Source organism: Podarcis filfolensis, assembly GCF_964270895.1.
Source record: "Podarcis filfolensis genome assembly, chromosome: 1".
NCBI lineage: Eukaryota > Metazoa > Chordata > Lepidosauria > Squamata > Lacertidae > Podarcis > Podarcis filfolensis.
In genome coordinates, this window is record NC_139604.1 from 135,600,188 (window position 1) to 135,618,295 (window position 18,108).

The window sequence follows — 18,108 nt, forward strand, 5'->3', positions numbered from 1 at the left end:
GTTTCCTCCAAGGCTGCTGCTCATGGCTGCCAACGGATATAGGAGGGGGATGGAATGCAAAGCGAAGTGTCCAATGCAAGGCATCCTAATATGACTGATGCATAAAACAAGAGTGTAAACAACAGCACCTCCATTGTAGCCTGAACCTCGGTGCTTCTGTAATGAGATGTGCAGGAGCTCCAGCAGCGGCAACTCAGGCTGAACTAATACAAGGCAGTACTTTAAACAAGGGACCAGAACCCACCCATACGTAATGCGAGGTGAGGCTGCGTTTGGGTCGCTGTCAAGCGTGGCTGCATATTCCACGGTTTGCTTATTTAAAACATTTCTGTTGCCTGGTGGTGTTTGAGGGACGCTGGCAAGAGGTTACACTTGGATAGTGGGAGACAGCAGTGCAAAAAGTATCCAGATTACAAGGCAGGAGTGAAACAAAAAGTTATTATCAGCTGCCCGCAGATGACTGCAAACAATATTAGCCACAATCAAACACAGCTATGGAAACCACCAAGCCAAAGCTCAGGGAAGCAGGAATGCGACGGCCGGGTGCCAAGTCTGCCTCTCCAAATGAGGTCCCCACAGATTTCCCTTGGGAGGGATTTGCATTGACTGGCAGCAGAGGCTCTCCTGTATTGCAGACTCAGGGAGTCTGGCCCAGGCCTAGCTTAGGAACAGAAGAGCCTGCCGGATGAGGGCAATGGCCCATCTAGTCCAGAATCCTGTTCTCACAGTGGCCAAGCAGATGTCCATGGGAAGCCCGCAAGCAGGATCCGAGCACAAGAGCGCTCACTCCTCTTCTAAAGCCATCTAGACTGGTGGTCATCCCTGCCTCCTATGGAAAGGAGTTCCACAGTTGAACTCTGTGCTACATGAAGAAGTCCTTCCCTAAATAATGTTGTTATTGTTTAGTCGTTTAGTCGTGTCCGACTCTTCGTGACCCCCTGGACCAGAGCACGCCAGGCACTCCTGTCTTCCACTGCCTCCCACAGTTTGGTCAAACTCATGCTGGTAGCTTCGAGAACACTGTCCCACCATCTCGTCCTCTGTCGTCCCCTTCTCCTTGTGCCCTCCATCTTCCCCAACATCAGGGTCTTTTCCAGGGAGTCTTCTCTTCTCATGAGTTGGCCAACATATTGGAGCCTCAGCTTCAGGATCTGTCCTTCCAGTCAGCACTCAGGGCTGATTTCCTTCAGAATGGAGAGGTTTGATCTTCTTGCAGTCCATGGGACTCTCCAGAGTCTCCTCCAGCACCAGAATTCAAAAGCATCAATTCTTCCCCCTAAATAATAATAATAATAATAATTCATTTATAAGCTCCCCCTCCCATCTGAAGCTGGGCTCAGAGCGGCTAACAACACTAAAAGTAACACAGTTTACATAAAATCACAGTCAATTAATTGAAATACATTCTATAATCAATTCATTCTAAAATCAGTTCAGAATCAAATTAATGGCAACCATTGGGCTAGAGTTCTATGAGGATTACCGAAGGAGAGAGGGGGTCAGACTGTGCCTTGGCCAAAGGCCTGGTGGAACAGCTCCGTCTTGCAGGCCCTGCGGAAAGATGTCAAGTCCCGCAGGGCCCTGGTCTCTTGGGACAGAGCATTCCACCAGATCCGGGCCACGGCCGAGAAAGCGCTGGCTCTGGTTGAGGCCAGCCTATTTTTTTTTTTAATAAAATATTTATTAGCATTTTCAAGAAACACACAACAAACAAAAACCAAAAAATAAACAAAACAAAAGACACAAAAATACATAATATTCAAAACTAAACACAGAAAAAAAAAATAGAAAAAACACATAAAGTTTCTGTTACTTTTATTCTTAACCTTGTTTCTCAGACCTCCTCACACCTCCCCTTCTTGTATTCCAATTTAAATTGTCAATTCAGCAAGTCCTTAACTTATTTCTTTACCTTAGCTTAAACATTTATTCTAACATACTATTATTTTATTTTACTTCTTTTTTCCATTTCCTCAATTTATTTTTAACAACCTTATTTTCAATTAATTTAAAAAGAAAAAACCAATTTTACCTTATTAAAATTATACATCAATACTTATACCTCATTGTTTATTTTTAGACCTTTTTCCTAAAGTCGACCAAAATTTCCCTTCCACGGTTTACCCAATTTCCTTACCACTAACAAAATATAAAAAGCAAATTATCCTTATGTACCCTTTGGATTCCCAACCTCCACCCACCCTTTTCCCGGTTCCAGTCCCCAACCAATATCCGTCAGTCTTTATGTTATTTATTTAGCCTGGAGATCTCACGTCCGAGGCCCTTATGTCTCTCTCAGTTCCTTTCTGCCGGTCTCTTTGATAGTCTTTGATATTAAGCCCCAAGTCTCGGAGGGGCACCGGCCCAACAGAATCCATGTTACTTCCAGCCGGTCCTCCATCCTTAAAAGCAAAGCCTATGGGGTGCTCCAACTCTTGTTTCAACTTTCTTCCAGATCCAGATGTCCCCAAAGCTCCAGCTTTCACCTTCAACAAATTTGTAATCCTCAGGTCTTCAGATCTCCTCCAAAGAGGGTCTCTCCTTTTTCCAAACTCCCATTCAGACCAGGCTTTCCACATCCAATTTTTTTTGTCCTTTTTTGTCATCATGTCAGGCCTCATATTGTAACTCTCCTTTAACTCCTGCAAATCTCCTGCTCCTCCATTTTCTTCAAAAACCACATATTGCTCCATCGTATCTACACTTTCAGTTTCATTTATTTGTTCAGTAGAATAGGCTTCCTGTTTCAAGTCCTTATCAGGCTCAAAAATGTTGTTTACTGTCCAGTGTAGTAGTGATGCCTCTGTAGACAAAGCATTGTATTCATCTTGCAGGTTTCCCAAGAGAACGAGTGCTCTGTCCAGTTCTGCTTGAAATTTACGTACTCCAGCCATTTTTATGATGTAGTGTCCCTATTACCCCTCTAGGGGGATTTTAGTTCCTTAGTATTCCTTTCAGCTCAGAACCAAAAGTCCAGTTATTTTGTAACAGTCCTCCTTGTTTTCAACAAATTATACCAAGTAAACCAGCAAAAACAGCAGAAACAATGTTCTCTTTTTCCAGCTGACAACTAGCTGACTAGCAGCTCACTTGACAGCTGTCAAAATCTTCAATGCAACAGGCTTTCTCATAGGACGTTCCCGGGTCTCGGGGGGGGGGGGTGAAATTTCAACTCCCAAAATTCTTTTTATCCTCCAGTAAATCTTCTTATCGTGTCAAAACCGTGAAGTCAGAATCTTTCATTAAAAAACAAGAGACAAATTCTCTCGACCTTAGCTGCCCAGTCCTTTGCTTTAAATTGTTTACAAGAGGGGGGGGTGGACTTCCTTTTTAGCCCCTTCCCGCTCGTTCCAAATCCAAAATTAAAAAATTTTTTAAAGTTCCAATCTCCGTATTACTCACGGGTTTATGTTTTGGAGTCCAATCGGTCTTGGAAGAAGTTGGCGCTCTCTGTCAATGGCTTGCGGCTTCACTCCGTAGGCGAGGGAGTACTCTCAGCACCACCACCCTGCCTCCGTTCCGAAGCCTTTAAAAAGGCTCCGTCGCGGATTGGGGGGGCGCAAATGGTGCCCGCCGAGTCTCTGTGTTCACAGGCATCCGCGCCTGTGATTTTAAGGGTCTCCGCTTCGCCGCAGCGGCCAGACCCAGACGCTACGGAGCCGATTCCCTCCGGAGCTCGGAGGGAATCCGCCATTAAACAATGGCGCCAACCCGGAAGTCAGCCTAACCTCTCTGTGGCCTGGGACCTCCAAGATATTTTTGTTTGAAGACTGTAAGGTCCTCTGTGGGACATACCGGGAGAGGTGGTCCCGTAGGTACGAGGGTCCTAGGCCGTATAGGGCTTTAAAGGTTAAATGTTTGGCTTCATTGCACATCCACAAGTTCTAGAGTTAGGAGAGAGGAAGAAGAACGTTTCTCTCTCCACTTTCTCCAGGCCACGCGTAATTTTACAAACTTCTGTCATGTTGCCTCTTTCCTTCCTTTTCTCTAAACTAAAATGCTGGGACTCTCTGAATGCTCTGAGCCCTTTCCCTTAATTTGGGGGCAACCAGCGAGAAGACCCCCTTCCCAACTGCCTCTCCTCCTTCAAGCAGCCATAGAAATATTCCCACAGAGCTTGTATGGCCATCTGTCAGGGATTCATTAGTGGTGATTCTGGCATTTCGGGGTGTGTGTGTGTGGATTAGACGACCCTTAGGGGTCTCTTCTGCCTCTGCCATTCTGTGATCCTAGGATTTCTTCCTCGGCCTCAAATGCTGTCACTTCTCCACACATGAGCAAAGGTGAGAGCGCCTGGCTCTGAGAACCTTCTTTTGGGGGTTGAGTGATGTTGGGGTTTCTTCCACCCCCTCCCTATGCAAAGCCCCGGGCCTTGTCAGGGCTTGCTGTCACTCTCGCCCTGATGCTGCAGGATTAACTTCTAACTTCATTTGCTGTTGTTTAGTTCAGAGACGGATTCGCTGCCGAAATCCTGATGGAGCTCTGCGGCTTCGGTGCTCTTCAGGAGAACAGCCAATCAGTTGCCATGGAGCTTACCGGAGCTTTGGAGGAGAAAAAAACGAGCAAACCTGTTTCCCTTTGCAATATCTTTCCAGGGGATTTTGTTCCTGCTTCTATTTTCCCAGCGTTTTGTTGTTGTTGGGGGGTGGAAGGAGAGCCCCACTGTTCCAGTACACACACTGCGGGAGATAAAGGATGGGGTGTGTGTGTCTCTGTAAAGGAGAACTAACCTGATTTCAATCAGCCCACGAAAAGGAGTGCAGGAAATCAATATTTTGCCTTCCTTCCCACTCCAGGGATCATCTGCAGCACACTCTGCATCTCTCCGTGGAGCCAGGGAACCGTTCACTCTGAATGGAATGAATGGATCTGAGCCTCCTGCTCTCACCTGGCCAACCAAGGGAGAGAGAGCTTGGTGTTTGTTTGCATTTCAATAAGAAACCCCCTCCCCTTTGCCCTTCTGCAACCAGCTCCTGAACCAAAACAAGGCTAGCTTTTGAGAATCATGCATCTCTGAATTTTGAGGCGTTCTTCTCCAACTAAATCATGTCCACAAAAATGCATATGGAAGGGTAAATAATGAATTAAAAATGTATCTATTAATAAAAACAACATATAAATATAAATTGTATCAGGGGACATTGGTTGCCAAAAAAAAGTGCATATTAGTCACAACAGGACAAGGCGTTTATTAGGAGAAATTTGTACGAAATGCTTCCTGAATTTTGATTCCAGGTTTTCCATTAGGGCACCTGGTCAGCCACTATGAGAACAAAAGTAAAAACTGGCTGTGAAGCCTTTTTAGCAGAATAAAACACTTATACATTTTGCAGCTTAATAATGCTGAGGAATTAGGCAGTCGGACCTTTCCATCCCTTTCGTTTGTGGTCAGCTCACCTTCTCCTCTTCACCCCCATTGCAAAGAATGAACCAAATGTTTTTAATAAGATAAACAAAAAAAGAGGGGGTTACTTACATTTCAATGCAAGCAGCAAATACAACAAAAGTGGTGTGCAGAAAAATGCTTCTAACTTTCAGTAAAATAAAAAAATGGTAGTCTTAGTTAACATGGCTGAAAGCAGGAGCTTTAGCCACGCACGTCTGGTCAGCTTGGAGGTGTGGGGGGGGGGAGACGGTTGTTTCATTTGTTAGAGAGTTCTCACCCAGTGGAGGCAAAAGAAGTAAGATTGTCTTCCATGAACATGGTCTTAATGGTGTGTCCGTAAGTGACTGAGGAGGCTAATTCTGGATCCGCACGTCCTTCCACAGTGGGGACATTGGTTTCTGAGCAGGAGTTGATCACGGTGTGGATTTACCAAGCATGGCTTCCTCTTAGCGCATTTCTCCCTTGCGTCCTGAGTTCGAGTGTCTCCAAAGCCCAGGACACCTCTGGTAAAGGCTGTTCTCCAACTGGAGCGCTGGCAGGCCACATTTTCCCAGTTGTCAGTGTTTATACTACTTTTTTAAAGATTTGCCTTGAGAGAGTCTTTAAACCTCGAGAGAGTCTTTAAACCACACAGAGGGTCCTCTCTGGGAAGTTCAATAACTCTCGGTGTATTAGCTCTCCGCTTGCCAAGCAAAACACACAGTTGTGATTTTAGCTGCAAACCCCACAGGAAGGTGGTGGAATCTCCTTCATTGGAGGCTTTTAGACAGAGGTTGGGTGGAATTTGCTGGCAAGGAGTGTGGTGGAGTCTCCTTCTTTGGAGGTCTTTAAGCAGAGGCTTGACAACCATATGTCAGGAGTGCTCTGATGGTGTTTCCTGCTTGGCAGGGGGTTGGACTCGATGGCCCTTGTGGTCTCTTCCAACTCTATGATTCTATGATTCTATGATTCTATGATGCTATGATTCTATGATTCTATGATTCTATGATTCTGTGGGTGGCTGTAAACAAAGGATGCTTTAACTGTGATTCTTGCATTGCAACTCTCCAATTCCGTGATTCTATGAAGGCTCTCAGCAGGTGCCTTTCTGGCATTCCCTTGAAACCCTTTCTGCGGCAAAGGAGGTAGCCTCATGGCTGCCAGCTCCAGCAGTGAGCAGCTTTGGCTGGCAAGAAGTCCTGCAACTCCTAACTAGAAGGGAAGGGATGTTCTTTGCATTTCAGTGGGCACCTCTGCTCCTCTGATGTGCACACTTCCAAGCGCATGTGAGGCACTGGAGAGACGGTGGGCCTAACAGGAAGGGACAAATATGAGCCTCTCTGAAATGCTCTTGTCAAAGTAACCAGAAGAGATGGGATCCAGAGCATCAGATTTTAAATTCTGTCTTTCAACGTCTCCTCCTCACCCCTGAGCTGCTTCCCAAACATGTGACACGTGAGCCGCTTTTTGCAAATGACAGGCGTAAACCCAAACAGAAAAGGGACGTCTTGCTTGGCGATGTGAGATGTTATGGCGAGGACGACGGGGAAATGCAAAGTCCGTCTGCTCCTTGGCGGCCAGGAGAAGCGAGGTTGGATGTGGGGAGGCTGGGAAAGACCAATCTCCTTCTTCTCAAGCAAAGCAAATCTGTCTTTATTAAGTATTTCAAAGGCAGAGCCTAATGGAGGCTGGCTCTCTGTCAGAGGCCATTTGTGTGTATCTTCTCTTCCCCCCTTGTGCTAAGAGTGGCTTCAGCAAGAAGTCAGAATCAGTTGGAAGGGACCCTAAGGGTCATCTAGTTCAACCCCCTGCAATGCAGGAATCTCAACTAAAGATTGGAGTTTGCTTCGTTAGACTTAGCCCCAGTCTCCAATATTATTGATTGATTGATATTGATTGATTGATTGAATTTCTATACCGCCCTATACCTGAAGGTCTCAGGGTGGTTCACATAAAATATCAAATACATAAAATCAAAACAAAACCAACAACCCAATAAACCCCCCCCCCCAAAGAGCCAGCATTTTTAAAAAGGGTATAGGATGTAGATCAAGTCAGGCAAAGGCTGTGAGGAGAACCTGAGCTTACAGGGTTAAACAGCTCAGAGTGTACGCCCTGCCTACCAATTGGGAGGAGGGGGGAGACACGTCATATCCGAGAGTCTCCAGCCTTTGTTCTTTCTCTCTACTTTCGCTTTTGAGGAGAGAGGACGTGTTTTCACGATGCTGTTCGCTGTGATAGACAATGGATAGTCTGCTGTAAATAAAAACTGCTTTTAGCTGCTAAGATCCTGAGTGGATTTTATTTAAGCACACTGAAGGAAAGCATTGGAGGTTTGCAGCTTTCTCTGACCGCTGCTCATCTCTGCGTGTTGCTCAGAGCCTTTGGAATGTGGCCTTTGAAGTCCGGAGGCCTAGCAGAACTGCGCAGCCGAAGCGGGCTGGACGCCAAGGCTTATCTGAGCAATTAACATTCTTCAAAGGCCTGGTTGAAAAGGAAGGTTTTTGCCTGGTGCCTAAAGGTGTATAGTGAAGGCGCCAGGTGAACTTCCCTGGGGAGAGGATTCCATAGACGGGGAGCCACTGCAGAGAAGGCCCTGCTCTCGTGTTGCCACCCTCTGGACCTCTCAAGAAGGAGGGACACGAAGAGGGGCCTCAGAAGATGATCTCAGGGTCTGGGTCAGTTCATATGGAAAGAGGCGATCTTTGGGGTATTGGGGTCCTGAGTCGTTTAAGGCTTTATAGGTCAAAACCAGCACTTTGAACTGGGCCCGGAAACTAATCGGTAGCCAGTGCAGTTGGACCAGGATTGGTGTAAGATGCTCAGACTGTCTTACTCCAGTGAGCAACCTGGCTGCTGAATTCTGCACCAGCTGAAGTTTCCGAACCGTCTTCAGAGGCAGCCCTACATAGAACACATTGCAGTAATCTAACCTGGAGGTTACCAGAGCACAGACAGCAGTGGTCAGGCTATCCCTGTTCAGATAGAAGCTTAGCTGGGCCACCAGCAGAAGCTGGTGGAAGGCACTCTGGGCCACTGAGGTGATCTGTTAAGTTCCTGCTGAATCCTGGTTCACGTTTCTGTAATATCAGCTACACAGCCCCCCACAAGGAGCTAATAATCCATAGGATAGATAGAAGGCCAATATTGTGACTTTTGGCTGAAGGAAGTGGGAGATGCAGTGATCAGGGGCTTGGAATATATTAGCAATTTACAAACATCCAAAGGAATTAGGGAGGGGAGAGAGATTTTCATTCATTCCGCTGAGAATGTGACAAGAGGGAGCCATTGATTCAAGGTCCAGAGAAGCATTTTCTTTTTCATTAAGGCAATGGTTGTCATACCACCCTAGGATTCATCTGATCACAGAATTGTAGAGTTGTAAGGGACCTCAAAGGTCATCTACTCCACCCCCCTGGAACACAGGAATCACAACTCAAGAATCTCACCCAACCTTGGCTTAAAAACCTCCAATGACGGAGAGTCCACCATCGTCCAAGGAAGACCACTCCACTGTTCAGCAGCTCTTCCTGTCCGAAAGTTCTTCCTGATGTTCAGTTGCAATCTCCTTTCTTGTCATTCGAATCCATTGTGGGAATGTTTAAGGATGCAGGGGAGGATATATTGTCTAAGATATCCTATCCCAACTTGTCTTTACAAATTCAACAAAAGCAGCAGAGTTAACATCCCCCTTTTTAAAAACATGCACAGCAGATAGCTTGCTCAGACTCGTTAGAGTCTCTGTAAATATTTCCTGGTATTTCCCCCGTTTAATCCCTCCTAAAATAAGACGCCACACAGTCTTCTGTAAAGCATAAAATGTTTACTCACAAGTAATTATCTGTTCACACACAGGTTCCCAGAAGGTAGACTTAAAAGGTTAGAACATAGTTTAAATGTGGTGACTATCTCCTCATGGGAGAAAGCCCCCCTTTTCCTCTCTTGGCCTGGAGCCAAGGGGGTATCTTAGTAGTGCTGTTGTTAAGATGGCATCGATAGAGATAAGATAAGAGATAAGATGGTCGCCAGCCTGTGGTTCAGGTTCATCTCTACTTCAGGAGAGGCCATGCCCATCTCAGGTTAAACATAGGAGGTTTCGTCTTAGTCCTGGAAAGCAGGAAGTTCCAGCTGGAGGACTGAGACAACCATCATGTCTACTCTAGCAATGTTGTGTTTGACTGCACCTGATTCTTACATCCCATGTCCATTGGTTTGGTTCCTTCCCTCTGGAGCAGGAGAAAACAAGCTCGCTCCATCTTGCATCTGACAGCCCTTGAGATATTTGAAGATGGCTCTCATCTCTCCTCTCAGTCTCCTCCTTTCCAGGCTAAACATACCCAGCTCCCTCAACCGTTCCTCACAAGGCTTGGTTTCCAGACCATTGACCATCTTGGTCACCCTTGTATATATACTTTCTAGCTTGTCAAAATCCTAAAATTTTCTTTTAATGCTGAATCAGCAGAGCCAAAGAGAAGGCAACGTTTTCCTGCCACGCCACCTAGTCCTTTTGGCGAATCCAAGCCGCCGCCGGGTTTTGCGTCTCTCTCAGCTGCTTGAGCAGTTACACTTTCTCTCTTCCAGACTCTCCATTGATTTACTAATAGGCATAATAAAAGAGTTGCTGAAAAGCGCCTGCAAATTTACTTACCCATGATGAGAAAAAGAGAAGAGGCAGGCAAGGCAGCCTGTGTTCGAAGCAGAAATTGCTCCAAGGTACAATTTGCTCAACTTGCTGTAATGTACATTATGGATTTAATTTTAGCATGTTTCTGCTATATAATAAACCTGACTTGAAAATCTAAATGCAAATTAAATTTAAATAACCTCTATTTTTATTTTTTGCCCTTTTGGATAACACTGGGTTCCATAAATATTCAGTACAGAACCATTCTTATTTAAACAACCAGTCTTTATTTTATATATATATATATAATCTCCTCAACAACACACACGTCTTCTCTTTCTATCGTAATAGGACGGTAATGCAGAGCAGAGAGCAGATTTGACTGCAGCAGGCAAAGTGGTGGAAACCTGCAGTTTGAAGATCCCTGGCAAGCGCTTGAAGCGACCAGTTGCACTGTCAAGGCCTCTGTTCTTCTTGAGCCTTCCATGGCGTTGCAGGAGGAATCATAGAATTGTGGGGCTGGAAGGGGTCATCTAGCCTAAATCCCCACAATGCAGGAATCTCAGCCAAAGAATCCATGACAGATGGCCATCCAACCTCTGCTTAAAAACCTCCAAGGAAGGAGAGCCCACCATCTCCTGATGTTGACTGTTCCACTGCTGAAGAGCTCTTACTATCATAAAGCTCTTCCTGATGTGGAGTCAGAATCTCGCCTCTGGCCTTTGGAATCCATTGCTTCAGGTCCTCCCCTCTGGAGCAGCAGAAAACAAGCTGGCTCCATCTTTCCTGGGACGGCCCTTCAGATATTTGAAGATCTGGGTCTGGCATAGCATGCAGCTGTCCCGTTTTAAGAGGGGCATCCCAGATTTACAGAAGCTTCTGATCCCAAGTCTGAATGTTCTGTGTGGGCTCCAGAGCTCTGGTTGCTCCAAAAGACGCATTATTTTGTCCCACACTGTGGCCTGAGTCAGTTGGCTCACACCAGAGCACGGGGCGGAAAGAGGAAAGCAAAAGACTTGCTTTGTCCTTCTGCCTGCGCACTCTTCTTCCTCCAGCTTCCGGAAGGGTGGTGCTGGCTTCTGGGTGTACCTTGGCTGGAAAAATGAGTCACTGCAGCCCTTGACTTCTCAGCCTCCTCTTCCCCATGCTGAACACCCCCTACTCCCTCAACTGTTCCTCAAAAGACTTGGTTTCCAGATAGTTCATCATCTTTCCAGCTCAAGGAAAACCATTTTGGGGGCAAGACATTTCCAAGAAATAATGCACCCACAAGTCCTGCCTTCTTTAAGGGTAGGGAGAGTGCCCAGAACCCCTTTCCTCTGTGCCTTCATCATTGTTCAAAATGGAACAGCCCCAATTCAGGTTTTCAGGCACGGGGCACCTGCTGGCCTGTCTCATTGGTCTCCTAAATGATGCCTCCCACCCCCACCAGCCATTATCTCTGAGTCCCTGAAAGGCTCCAAATTGGAAGGTCAGCTTTAATTTGGAGATCATTAACAGGATGAGACAGCGGGGATTTAACCTGTAAACAAAGACACGGTGGCTTGACGAACAAAATGCTTTGAGGGCTCACTTTCAGCAAATTAGCAGTCTTTTCAGAACAATTGATTCTGCTGACTTGGACTGCAACTTCATCCTCGTTTCCTGGCTCAGAAAGATTAGATTATTAGATCAGAGCATTTAACTTCTATACCACTTAATTTATGAAAAATATCTCGAAGTGGTGTGCAAAAAAACCCGAAGCAGCGGCAGACAACTTAAAGAAAACATTGCAAAAACACACAGTTACGTATAAAAATGTAACATTAAGATAATGTGACTAATATATATAAATCAATACCGATCCATTTTCCTTCTGACACCTTCTGACACCAAATAAACTCTCAGTTCACCCGCAAAAGTCTCAAAACACTAAGAGCTCCTGGAAAGATCCCTCTAGCCCAGTGGTGGTGACCCCTCTAGCTCTCTTTGTGGGCACATGCGCCGTCGCCCCAGCACCGAGTTCACCAGAGCTTGTTACTAGATTGCCAGAGGAATTAAGGATTGCCATTGTGACGCAGACACAGGGCTAGATTTGTATTGGGACACCCAAAAAGGAGTACAGCAAAAAAGAAAAGAAAAAGAAAAAGAAAAAAGAAAAAGCAAGAACAAATAGTGGAAGATCATTCCAAGAGTCAATTGGAGTGATTGAACGCAGTGGTTTTGTCTTCTGTGCAATGAAAATGTTGTGTGTCACACATCAAGCGTCCGACGGCACTCTGACACCAACCACAAAAGTGTTGCCCAACTTGGTGAAAGAAAAGAGTTTCTTGAAGGGAAATTGAGGAAATGTCATTCCTAGTATCTTAGTTTTTGCAGCCACAGTATCTTTCTAGAAGAGATCACCCAACAGCTTACAAAGTGTGAGCCAAGTTACCAGCACGCACACAACAGCAGAAATCACATTAATTGTTCAAAAGCATGCCAAATGCAAACTTTTACCTTTCAATAAAAAGTGGTTTGTGTCATTGGAAGCTGTGTCATTGTGCTTTTCTTTTAAGGCAAAATATGTTAATGTACGAGTTTGATTATATATATTGTGGTTTTTATGTTGATCTTTTCTGTGAACCACCCTGAGACCTCCAGGTATAGGACAGTAAATTAATAATAATAATAGGTGATTTTTAAACCTCTGCCAGGGTTCTCTCTTGCCTCAAACCTGGGTCTAGGCATTAAGGGAATTCTCCTTTTTATATGGAGCTATATTTTAGCCTTTCAGTAAAACCCAAAGCCCTCTCCTTGGACCCCGATATGCTGCCTAAAGCAATGGCCTCACCTCGCCTCATGGGCTGCCTGGCCTTGGCTAAACTGCGGAACTCACTCCTGCAGGAAACGGTGATGGCCTTAATTATCGCAACCATTATTTAAAGGAAGGCTATTGATGGCTACTGGCCAAGATGGCTGTGTTCTGCCCTCCTCACTTGGAGGCAGCCATCCAGTTGCTGGAAACCCCAGGAGGGGAGAGTTGCTCTTGTGCTCGAATCCTGCTTGGAGGCATCTTGGGGGCCCTGGTGAGAACAGGAGGCTGGACTGGCTGGGTCATTGGCCTGATCCAGCAGGCTCTTCTGAGGCATTCTTCCTGCTGTCGCTCCCTCTGCAGGCGCTGCAGCCCATTTTTCTTTGCCTTCTTCCTCTCCTCCAGTTCTGGAGGCCTCCAGTCGAGGCCCCAATGAATGTTTCATTACTGGGCCGCAAAGAGGAAGAAATGGCCGGCGCTCTGGGCTCCGCTGGCGTGTTCTGTTGGCGGGGCCAGAAAGGGCCTCCTTGGAAGAGCGAGGAGGCAGCTTGGCTTCATTTGCTTAAGCAACATTTGTGTTTGTGTAATGAGGCAGGCTAATCAGAATAAATGGCCTTCCCTCGGCACTTCGCTCATTCCGGCAGAAATGGCTCCAAGTGCCACCGCCACCTCTTCCTGGAAAAGAGGAGGCGGGTTGGGAAGGCGGAAGAAAAGCTCCAATTAGCCCTGAAAATAGTGAGGGCTCCTTCCTTCCTTCCTTCCTTCCTTCCTTCCTTCCTTCCTTCCTTCCTTCCTTCCTTCCTCCCTTTGCTTTTCCTTCCCTCCCTTTGCTTTCCCCTTCCTTCATTGCCCCTTCCTGTGCTTTTTCCTTCCTTCCTTCCTTCCTTCCTTCCTTCCTTCCTTCCTTCCTCCCTTTGCTTTTCCTTCCCTCCCTTTGCTTTCCCCTTCCTTCATTGCCCCTTCCTGTGCTTTTTCCTTCCTTCCTTCCTTCCTTCCTTCCTTCCCAGCTGCAACTGTCACATCACCCCTGTTGGGACCCTCTTTCATGCAAACATAGAATTGTAGAGCTGGAAGAGATCCTGAGGGGCATCTAGTCCACCCCCTTGCAAGGCAGGGATCCCAGGAATCCCTGGCAGGTGCCAATCAAACCTCGGATGGAAAACCTCCAAGGAAGGAGAGCCTGCCACCTTCCACTGCCCAACAGCTCTTGTCCTCTGAAAGTTCTTCCTGAGACTTAGTTGGCATTTCCTTTCTTGTACCTTGGTTTGGGTCTTACCATCAGAAAGAGTGGAAAACAAGTTTCTACAGTTCTATAATTCTATCTTTTGAGCCGCAAGTTGTACCGGGACATTCAGCCATTGTTGTTGCTGTTCACCAAATGTCCCAGTGCAGCTTTTGGCTCCAAATACAGTGGACACTCTGGTTGCAAACATGATCCGTGCAGGATGCATGGTCACAACCCACAGCAGCGCGTCTGCACACGCGCAGGTTGTGATTTAGCGCTTCTGCGCAAAGTGCAATTTTATCACTTCTGCGCATGCGCGACCGTCAAAACCTGGAAGTAACCCATTCTGGTACTTCCGCATTTTGGAGCGTCCGTAACCCAAAAAAAAAAAAAAAAAATGCAACCTGAAGCATCTGTAACCCGAGGTATGACTGTATGTATGAAACAGTATTTAGAACAGTTGATTTTGAGAGAAAACGCATTTGGACATTGAGATTTTCAGAGTGGCTCCTTTGGGGGAGAAACCACAGATCAATGGGCAACTGGAGAGGACAGAGGGTGGGGGGTGAACCCTGGCAGACAGACTTGACCCTCGCTTTCTGCTCTCTCACCTCCCGTTCATCCCACTGAGTCTGCTTGCTTGACCTGGTCTGCGGAGACAGAAACTTTGATGCCTAGACTCTGGCCAGAGCCAAGCTGACCTCTCCTCTGATGCAAGGAGCAGCCTTCACCAGGACTGCAGCAGGGTGAGAAGGGGTTAAACTGCCCATTCTTGAACACGATCTGTCTCTTTTTCACTGCTCTTTTCCTTAAATGTGCAAGGCCCTTCATCAAAACGCAACACCTCTCTTTTCAGTGAAGCCTGTGCAAAGGCTGTGATTCCTGCATTGCATGGGGTGGGGCTAGATGACCCTGGAGGTCCCTTTGTGTTGCTTAGTCATTTAGTCGTGTCCGCCTCTTTGTGACCCCCTGGACCAGAGCACACCAGGCACTCCTGTCTTCCACTGCCTCCCGCAGTCTGGCCAGACTCATGTTTGTAGCTTCGAGAACACTGTCCCACCATCTCGTCCTCTGTCATCCCCTTCTCCTTGTGCCCTCCATCTTTCCCAGCATCAAGGTCTTTTCCAGGGAGTCTTCTCTTCTCAGGAGGTGGCCAAAGTCTTGGAGCCTCAGCTTCAGGATCTGTCCTTCCAGTGAGCACTGTCAGCATCGCCCTTGAGCCAGTGCCACCAACTGGACTCATCCACTTCAGCCCCGACTGGGCTAGGCGAGCTGGGTAGCACTTCCAGAGACCACCTTCTGCACAGGAACAGGTCAAAGTGCTGTGGACTCACAGCTTAGAGTTGTGAGCACCGGATTCACTCCAACAAGAAGACAGTCGTCGCACAGCAGAGTATAGCAGAGTATAAACGACTTGGAGAGCAGCTCTGTAGAATATCTTTTTTATTCTGTCTACAACTATAATACAACTATATACAGAGCTAAATAGGTCTAAGCATAAATGAATGCTGCACTGCACTGAGTGTCTGCAGCTGCTCTTAGCAGCAACCTTATCTATACACACGATCTCTAACACTCAGTCTCTCTCTCTCCAACACACTGACTGACTGACTGACTCTTTGATGTGGTGCTGGAGCAGAATAAGTAGAGAGCAGAACACCGCCTCCTCCTCTCTGGAGAATCAGCAGAGATCATCAGGAGATTCTTGGATATGGGAGGGGTGAAATCTCCTCAAGCATTCAGGGCTGATTTCCTTCAGAATGGAGAGGTTGGATCTTCTTGCAGTCCATGGGACTCTCAAGAGTCTCCTCCAGCACCAGAATTCAAAAGCATCAATTCTTCGGCAATCAGCCTTCTTGATGGTCCAGCTCTCACTTCCATACATCACTACTGGGAAAACCATAGCTTTAACTATAGGGACCTTTGTTGGCAAGGTGATGTCTCTGCTTTTTATGATGCTGTCTAGGTTTGTCATTGCTTTTCTCCCAAGAAGCAGGCGTCTTTTAATTTTGTGGCTGCTGTCACCATCTGCAGTGATCATGGAGCCCAAGAAAGTAAAATCTCTCACTGCCTCCATTTCTTCCCCTTCTATTTGCCAGGAGGTGATGGGACCAGTGGCCATGATCTTCGTTTTTTTGATGTTGAGCTTCAGACCATATTTTGCGCTCTCCTCTTTCACCCTCAATAAAAGGTTCTTTAATTCCTCCTCACTTTCTGCCATCAAGGTTGTGTCATCTGCATATCTGAGGTTGTTGATATTTCTTCCGGCGATCTTAATTCCGGCTGGGGATTCATCCAGTCCAGCCTTTCGCATGATGAATTCTGCATATAAGTTAAATAAGCAGGGAGACAATATACAGCCTTGTCGTACTCCTTTCCCAATTTTGAACCAATCAGTTGTTCCATATCCAGTTCTAATGACTCTGCAATGCAATGATTCTATGAAAAGAAATTTCTGTTGGATTGGCCCCCTCCTCCACACCTCCCATCAACACGCCACGGTTTCTGGCAGAGGCATAAAAACATCGGATCATAAAAAAAAAATTACTTAGCAAACAAGGCCTCCTTCTCTCCCCCCCCCTTCTGCTACGCTGCCCCCATCGATTGTAAGTCAAAATGGGGAAATTCCACCAGGTCCTCGAGGCTTCTGTTGAGCCTGCCTGCCAGACTTGAAAGTTTTCCATGGAGACACTCAGAGCATCACAAATGCGACGCCGCACAACAAAGGCGGTTCGGGGGATTTTGCAAGCCAAGCGGCAGAAGCCGAGAGGAGGCGGGATGATCTAGGTTTAGAGCGCCAGATCCCAGCTGAGTCTCTGAGCCAGATGCGTAAAGGATCCCTGTGACCCAGTTAGGCTCACCCAAACGCTCAGAATGGTTCTGTGCTTCCCAGCCGCGCTCTTTGCAAGAGGCAGATCCGTTCGCCTTTGGATATTTTTTTGCGGCTCAGTTTGTCTCTGTTTTGACGCGGGTGGTGCTGTGGGTAAAACCTCAGTGCCTAGGACCTGCCGATCGCATGGTCGGCGGTTCAAATCCCCATGGCGGGGTGCGCTCCCGTCGTTCAGTCCCAGCGCCTGCCAACCTAGCAGTTCGAAAGCACCCCCGGGTGCAAGTAGATAAATAGGGACCGCTTACCAGCGGGAAGGTAAACGGCGTTCTGTGTGCTGCGCTGGCTCACCAGATGCAGCTTGTCACTCTGGCCACGTGACCCGGAAGTGTCAGCGGACAGCGCTGGCTCCCGGCCTATAGAGTGAGATGAGCGCACAACCCTAGAGTCTGTCAAGACTGGCCCGTACGGGCAGGGGTACCTTTACCTTTTTGTCTCTGTTTGGGTTACTGGTTGGGTTTCAACTTAGCTTTACAGAGCGGGGAAATGTACCTCTTTCGTCAGCTCCGTGTTCCGGGGTGAAATGTCTTGTATTTGTAGCCTTATAGCAAAAGTTACTCCATGGTGCAGAAATGGATGTTGAATCCCTCCTGCTCTCTCTCTCTCGCTCTCTCTGTCTGGAAATGAAAGTGCCCAGTCACTTGGAAGGAAGATAAGCACGAGAAAAACACACCTGTAAACAACAACAACAACAACAATTAAACAAAAAAGAAAAAACCTTAGTTGTATCATGCCCATCTGACCGGGTTGCCCCCGCCACTCTGGGTGGCTTACAGCTTATACAAAAACATAGTAGTAGTAGTAATTGAAATAATTTATTATTCATACCCCACCCATCTGGCTGGGTTTCCCCAGCCACTCTGGGTGGCTCCCAACCTAATATTAAAAACATGATAAAACATGAAATATCCAGTTTGATATCCAGTAAAATATTAGTAAAATATGGGTAAGACGCCCCTGACTCCATGGATGAAAAAAGACAATATGAATGCAATGAAATAAGAAAGAAGTAAATAAGAAACAAGAAACAAGTAAAGCAAAATTAACTGGCAGCTTCTCGTTCCATGGTATCCACGCTCGAGATCAGGAGCTGAGAAGGAACACCTCCCTCTCCAACAGATTTTTCTATCGACTTAAAGAAGAGCCTCCTGGATCAGACCCAAAGTCCAGCCTCCTGTTCTCCCAGTGGCCGACCAGATGCCACTACGGAAATCCCACCTGTAGGGTTTGA

At 46.7% G+C, this 18,108-nt stretch overlaps 1 long non-coding RNA gene across 2 annotated transcripts in view; it reads right to left on the bottom strand.

The window, feature by feature from the left end:
• The window catches only part of LOC310766698, a 52,210-nt gene extending 34,663 nt beyond the window's left edge, over positions 1-17,547 (bottom strand). For both annotated transcript variants that reach the window (XR_014550369.1, XR_014550370.1), the window contains exon 1: positions 17,370-17,547. This is a non-coding gene — a long non-coding RNA (uncharacterized lncRNA). The remainder of the gene's footprint in view (positions 1-17,369) is intronic.
• Positions 17,548-18,108: the final 561 nt, after the last annotated feature.